Here is a 6,247-nt window from a genome sequence, read left to right as displayed (position 1 = left end):
TTTTTGGAAAATTAAACATTTAAATTGATATTGTTGAGATAAAAGTATAACATACAGTTTGTAGATTTTAATTTATAAATGAATAATAATAAGGATAAAAATAATTATAGTGAAAATTAGCAATTGAAAAACCTTGATGTAAACCTATAAGAATTAACGTAAAAAATTATAAAGTTAAAACAAACATTGTTAAAATATCGATGTAAATGCATTAAATTTAATATAACAAATCTATAAGTCAAAATAAATATAATTTTTTAAAAGTTAAAAATGTAAATGTATATTCTTGTATTAAAATATTTAACGACTTACAAATTTTAATTTATAAAGGAAAATAATAAAGATAAAAATAATTATAGTGAAAATTAACAATTGAAAAACCTTGTCCTAAACTTATAAGAATTAACATAAAAAATTATAAAGGTAAAATAAGTAGTTTTAAAATATTGATGTAAATGTGTGAGATTTAATGTAACAAGTCATAATGATAAGTTTAATTGAATTAAATTAGGTAGATATAATGTTAATATTAAAAAGAATAAAAAATAGAATAAAAATAAGCCACTGAAACTATCCTTAATAAAAGAAGAAGTCTTTTCAGATACTCAGTTTAACTTGCAAGGTATTGTCCTCTTCATTATGGGTTCAAGTATATGGTTTTGTCCACAAAGGTTGCATCTATCCCAAGTATATGGGTTCAAGTCTCTATATATTAAAGTTGTCCTTGAAAGGGGGCAATTGGTTAGGTTCTTGTAAATTTCAATTGACCTATGAATGGAGGGCGGGGTTACGGTCTCTCATTTTGAAGGCAAATGTGGAAATTAATTTATCCTACACCTTGAACCCAAAGCATAACACAATCATATTACTTTAAAGTCTCACAATAAATTAATTTAAACCAAATTCAAATTTAAAAACCAATCTAAAATCTTCAAGCGAATAAACAAAATGAAATGACAAACAAGCAACATTGTTTACACTCCATATAAAGTCTTAAAACAATAATCATGTCACGATACTGATGTTCGATAACTAAATATACTCTAATTGGATAAAAGGAGAACTCCCGAAGTTTGATTTCCTCCTTACCACAAGTTTGGAACTCTTAGCACTTAATCATCTGCAGCATGTAAAGAAATGAGTGAGCTACTACATAGTGAGTACACATCATATAAATCATTTAGAAACATTAACTTCATGAATTTTACAATATATTAGCTAAACTATGAAAGCATCCTACCAAAAGACAATTAAAGAATCATTATATACATGTCAAAATAGGATAATCCCGCAAGTCATAAATCATTTAAAGTAGGTACACATTCTGCAATATACTTATAATAGAACTCATAAATTTTCACTTTTAAAATTCATTAATTCATCTCTAGATACAATTAATATTATAATTTGTCACAAGAACCATAACAACATCATTTTACTTAGTGAAAAATATCGTAGTTTTTAGTTTGGTTGATTTATAGCTTCGATCCGTTAAACTATTTTTTTTTTCTTGAAAATTGGAATTTCATCGAAAACAGAGGGAACAGAGTTGTTACAAGAGGGTTTTGGCCTGAAGAACTAAACCACCGCAGAATCCCCAAACAGCCATCCCACCCTTAAATGCAAAATCAGCACCCATCAACCATCAATTTTCAATATGAGCTGAATCTCCCTGTGCAACCCAAAATCCCCACCTCCTGTACAACACAATTTTCACGATCAACCATCAATTTGCTTTGATCCAAAATCCCCACAAAAATCAGACCCTGACCAAAGCATCAAACACCTAAAGCTTTGGGATTAGTTCTTTTTGACATCCTGCGCAAACACGAAACATAATAACCCTTCCCTCACAACAAAATATCCAGAACAAAAGATTCCCACCCCACACACCCAGAAACACATCAACACAACCGGGAACCCAATCAAAATATCACTTAGCCAAAGACGATTAATTCATGATTGGTGGAATTAAAGGCCTAATTAAATATCATTATTGATACTTATGTATGCAGTTCTTTTTATGAGATATTTGTTTTTGATATTCAGATAATTACTCACTATTTATTATGACTTAAAATATTTAAACTATTTTTTGTTTAAAAAAAGTGTGACTACTCTTTAGACATAGATAAGGAATCTAATTTTTAACATAGTTGTTCTAGTGAAATTTAAACTAAAAAAATAAGCTAATACAAAATAATAAATATTTAATTTTATTAGGAATAATTGATTACTTTAACCTAAGAGCTTTCTCTAATTAAAGATCCTTTTTCATTTTTCCCCCTTTTTCATTTTCTTTTTGTTTTTTGTATTTAACTATTAATTTAATAGTTGGCTTTTTTTCCTAAAACAAAAGTTGGCCTTTTCCTAAAAATACCTTAGTTGCCTTGGTGGTTATAGAATTATTTTTATTTAATTATTAATATTATCTTAGTTGGTAATTTAAAATAATCTGTTATTTTATTTTTTTTGCATCAACAAAAAAAATGAAATAATTGAAATATTAACAAAATATTCCTTTTTCTGTTCAAATAATGATAAAATAGCACGAGTCATAAACTTCGTTAGAAAACACTTCTATGTACCATCATTTAGATGGAATTTAAGTTTTGTTTTAATCTTAGACATTGCTACTTATGCTTTTGAAATAAGAAAAAAAATCCAATTATTTATATAAGATTGATTCAAAAGGTATTGGCCATTGTCCTTATCTCATGGATTATTTTGAATTTGTTTAGCTCGGACAAATATATATATGCCAACTCATATTATGTTGAAAGAGTTTCCAAAAGCCTTGCATAAAAGAAATGTCTTCCATGTTATGACATTAAAGACTTAGCCACATCTCCAAGGAAAGAGTAGAAAGATAAATAAAGGATAACATCTTGTTTATTCTTATTTCTAATGACCTAGAGACGTGTTAATTATTCTGGGGTAAGTTAACAAAGATAAAGAGAAAATGATAAAATCGATGGTCTAATTTCTTATAACTTACTTACAGTTGCATAAGTGGACCTTATAGTCATATTGTCTAGAATTGTAGATATTTTATGACATTTATTGATGATTTTTTCCACTAAGGTTTTCTGTTCTTAATTAAAAAAGAAAAGTTTAAAACTCGTGATAAATTCAAGATATTTAAGAATAAAGTGTAGAAACAGTTGGGAAAAAGCATTAATATCAAGTTTGATAAAGGTGATGAATATTATGGCAACATGACATAATAGGATAGCAAAAGGATCCGTCTGCCAAATACTTAGAAAGTTGAAGAATAGTGCCCCAACACACTATGCTTGGTAGTATTGAACAAAATGACATGGTTAAAAGGTAAACTTGTACCCTAGAGGATATGATGAGTGTGATAAGTGAGGATAATTTTTAACAAAATTTGTGATAAGTGATGAAGTCCCACCAAAATGTTGTAGAACAAGCGCACCAAGAAAATCCACAGGATAAGGGAGCTTGCTCTTTCCCCGAGCATCTATCTTTGAAAGGGTGATTATAATACTGGCCATGTAGTTGATCGAAGACCTCCTAAGAAACTATTTCTCACGGTCTTCATACTTTGAATTGTGGAGGTCACCGAATACCACACCCTTATTACTTTTTGTCAAAAATATATAGCTGGTATGAAAGCCATTACATGGAAGTATGTGGTGGAAGAGTTCACGTAAAAGTTATATAAAATTGGATGTGATAGACGTCCCTTGTCACCCATGTATGACTCGAACACCATACTCATAACTTTCGAGAATTTTTGGAATGCACATATATTTTCATCAAGTTAATGTTTTCTGATCTCGTCGCTAATTTAGCTTTATCATCTGTTAGAAATTCTGACTCAAATCTCAACTAGTTGGGATAAATTTTTCTTTTTATGTTTAGAAGATGTTGCTTAGTAATCAACTTTATTTGGCAGACAAGTTTACTTGATGGATAAGAAGACTTCTTAGACAAAAGATCTAAGAGGAAAGTGATTCATGGTGGACAAATTTGTTGGTTTATAAGTAGTAAGGTTCACATGATAGGGTGGCCAGACACCTCATGACTCTAAGGGAGAGTGTTCATGGATGTGTAAATTTGGTTTTGTGAGTGATTGTGTTTAGTGAAACAGAGCGAGAATGGTCATGTTTGTTTGGGTTTGGGATTGTTTTGTGAGTTGAGCGTTGATGATTTCTTTGTTGATTGTAATTTGTTACAACTAACGAATCTTTTCTCTCATCTTTGGATCTGGGCAAGTTAAAGTGGCAGAATCACATTAAATTCTTAGATCTTGTATGTATAATTTATTATTGGATTATGATTCTATTTGCTTGGGATGTTAATTGATTGGGAGTTTATTGTATAAGATCATTAGTGAGTGAGACCTGTGATCATAAACTTCTTATCCAATTTTTTCCCAAGGATTTCCGATGATTAAATGCTTGAAAATATCGTCACACTGTGACATAATTTCAACCAGTAATGAAACGAAACAAGCATAATTTCAGCATACGAAATAAAAAGAGAAATGAAGTTCAAGCACATTAAAAGTTACAATTAAGAAATTTTAATCACCTGGAGTTAGTTCCTCACTGCTCCTCCCTTCATCTCCTGTGGAAAAAAGAAGCAAGGAAGGGACTTTAAAAGTTAGAAAAAAATGAAGAGCAATTAAAAGTATTTTGCTTTGGCTTTTAGCCCAAGTTTTTTTATTCTTTAATTAACTCCTTTTCTGGTTTGCCATGACAAAATGAAACTGGCCAATAAATCACCTTCATTTCAAGGGAACAAAAGAGCAATTATAGAATTCAAGAAAATCTGGTCGTCATCATTTATTTCTTTTGCCAGAGAGAATTGCATTCTAATCTCGGCAAGGTTCTGCTCGAATCGCCCCAGCTTTTCTTGGTATTCCTGCAACTCCTCGTGGTTCATTTCTTTCTTAAGATCTTCTATCGTTGATTCCAAACTTTTCTGCTTCTTCATCGTTTTCTTGTTTTGGAAGCATCATCAGCAAATCAGGAAAAGGCAAAAAAGCATTCAAAAGTTGGAATCAATTCCGCAAAAAGAAAAAAGTTAATTAGCTACATAACTAACCTCAAACCTCCTTTTAGAACATGTATGCTTCTTGTGCTTCAAATCTCTCAGTTCACTTTCCTTCCTGGGAGCCCTGGGCTTCTTTCCTTTTTTCTTCACACTGCAGTCGTCAAGTCAATGTTTTGTCTTATTCACATGTAGAAGAAGAAGAAGAAAACAGTTGTTCATGAATAAAGGACTTCACAAAAGAAAGAATTATATTTTACTATACCTTAAGGTTTCGTTGGTTAAGGATTGGCCGGTCTCAAAACACTTCATGTTTGTGTTAACAGGGGGCCGGAGAAATTGTGAGAGAAGCAGAGGGCACTGAGGTTTTTTCTTCAGGTCTTCACTATGTTTTTGCTTTTTTGGGTGTTGGTGGTCGGCTTGTTAAAATCAAAATATTAATTTTAATATAAAATAACATTAATATCAAACTTTTTCCTTAGTTTTTTTTTTTTAAAAAGTTAGCATTGTTAATTTTAAAAAGCGTGCAACTCTTTCTTACATATAGAATAGTTTTTAACGGCTTGCGCGATCCTTGAGAAGAGAACAAAGAATTTATTTTTTAGAACAATGAAGAATATAATACGAGGGTAAAGTATTAGCTTCCAAAAAGTTTGAAGGGAGATACTTACAAGCAAAATGATTTTTTATTAATTTATTTAATTTTTTTAAAAATTAATATTATTAACTTTACAAAAACGTGCGACTCTTTCTTACCTATATGATTTTCTTTAATGACTCGCGCGATCCATGCAAAGAGAATAAAGAATTTGTTTTTCAGAACAATGGAAAATATAGCAAGAAGCCAAAGTACTAGCTTCCAAAAAATTTCCAGGGAGATACTTACAAGCACAATTATTTTTTTATGAATTTATTTAATTTTTATAAAAAATAATATTATTAACTTTAAAAATGTGCGACTCTTTCTTACATATAAGATATTCCTTAAAGACTCGCGCGATCCACACAAAGAGAACAAAGAATTTATCTTTTACAACAATGAAAAAAATAGTAAGAGCCTAGGGCACTAGCTTCCAAAATGCTTTAACTCTACAAAGGTGATATATATATATATATATATATAAACTATTGATAATTGTTTATTACTAGTATTTTTGGTGGGAGATGTTGACAAGAAGGAAACGTATATTTGTTGATCTTATTGTGCTAGTGAAGGAGCATATCT

At 30.2% G+C, this 6,247-nt stretch overlaps 1 long non-coding RNA gene across 5 annotated transcripts; it reads right to left on the bottom strand.

The window, feature by feature from the left end:
• Positions 950-5,450, bottom strand: LOC108662681. 5 transcript variants are annotated; one of them, XR_001928638.1, is made up of 6 exons: positions 5,288-5,450; positions 5,077-5,176; positions 4,755-4,971; positions 4,561-4,596; positions 1,557-1,697; positions 950-1,120 (listed from the first exon to the last, which is right to left on the bottom strand). It is a non-coding gene; the product is annotated as an uncharacterized LOC108662681 (long non-coding RNA). The 5 variants fall into 5 exon arrangements; XR_001928637.1 differs by lacking the exon at positions 1,557-1,697; XR_001928640.1 differs by lacking the exons at positions 950-1,120; positions 1,557-1,697 and adding an exon at positions 1,719-1,818.

The sequence above is a fragment of the Theobroma cacao genome, chromosome 7 (assembly GCF_000208745.1).
Source record: "Theobroma cacao cultivar B97-61/B2 chromosome 7, Criollo_cocoa_genome_V2, whole genome shotgun sequence".
Classification (NCBI taxonomy): domain Eukaryota; kingdom Viridiplantae; phylum Streptophyta; class Magnoliopsida; order Malvales; family Malvaceae; genus Theobroma; species Theobroma cacao.
Note: the sequence above shows the minus strand (reverse complement) of the source record. Positions and strands in the feature narration are given on the sequence as shown.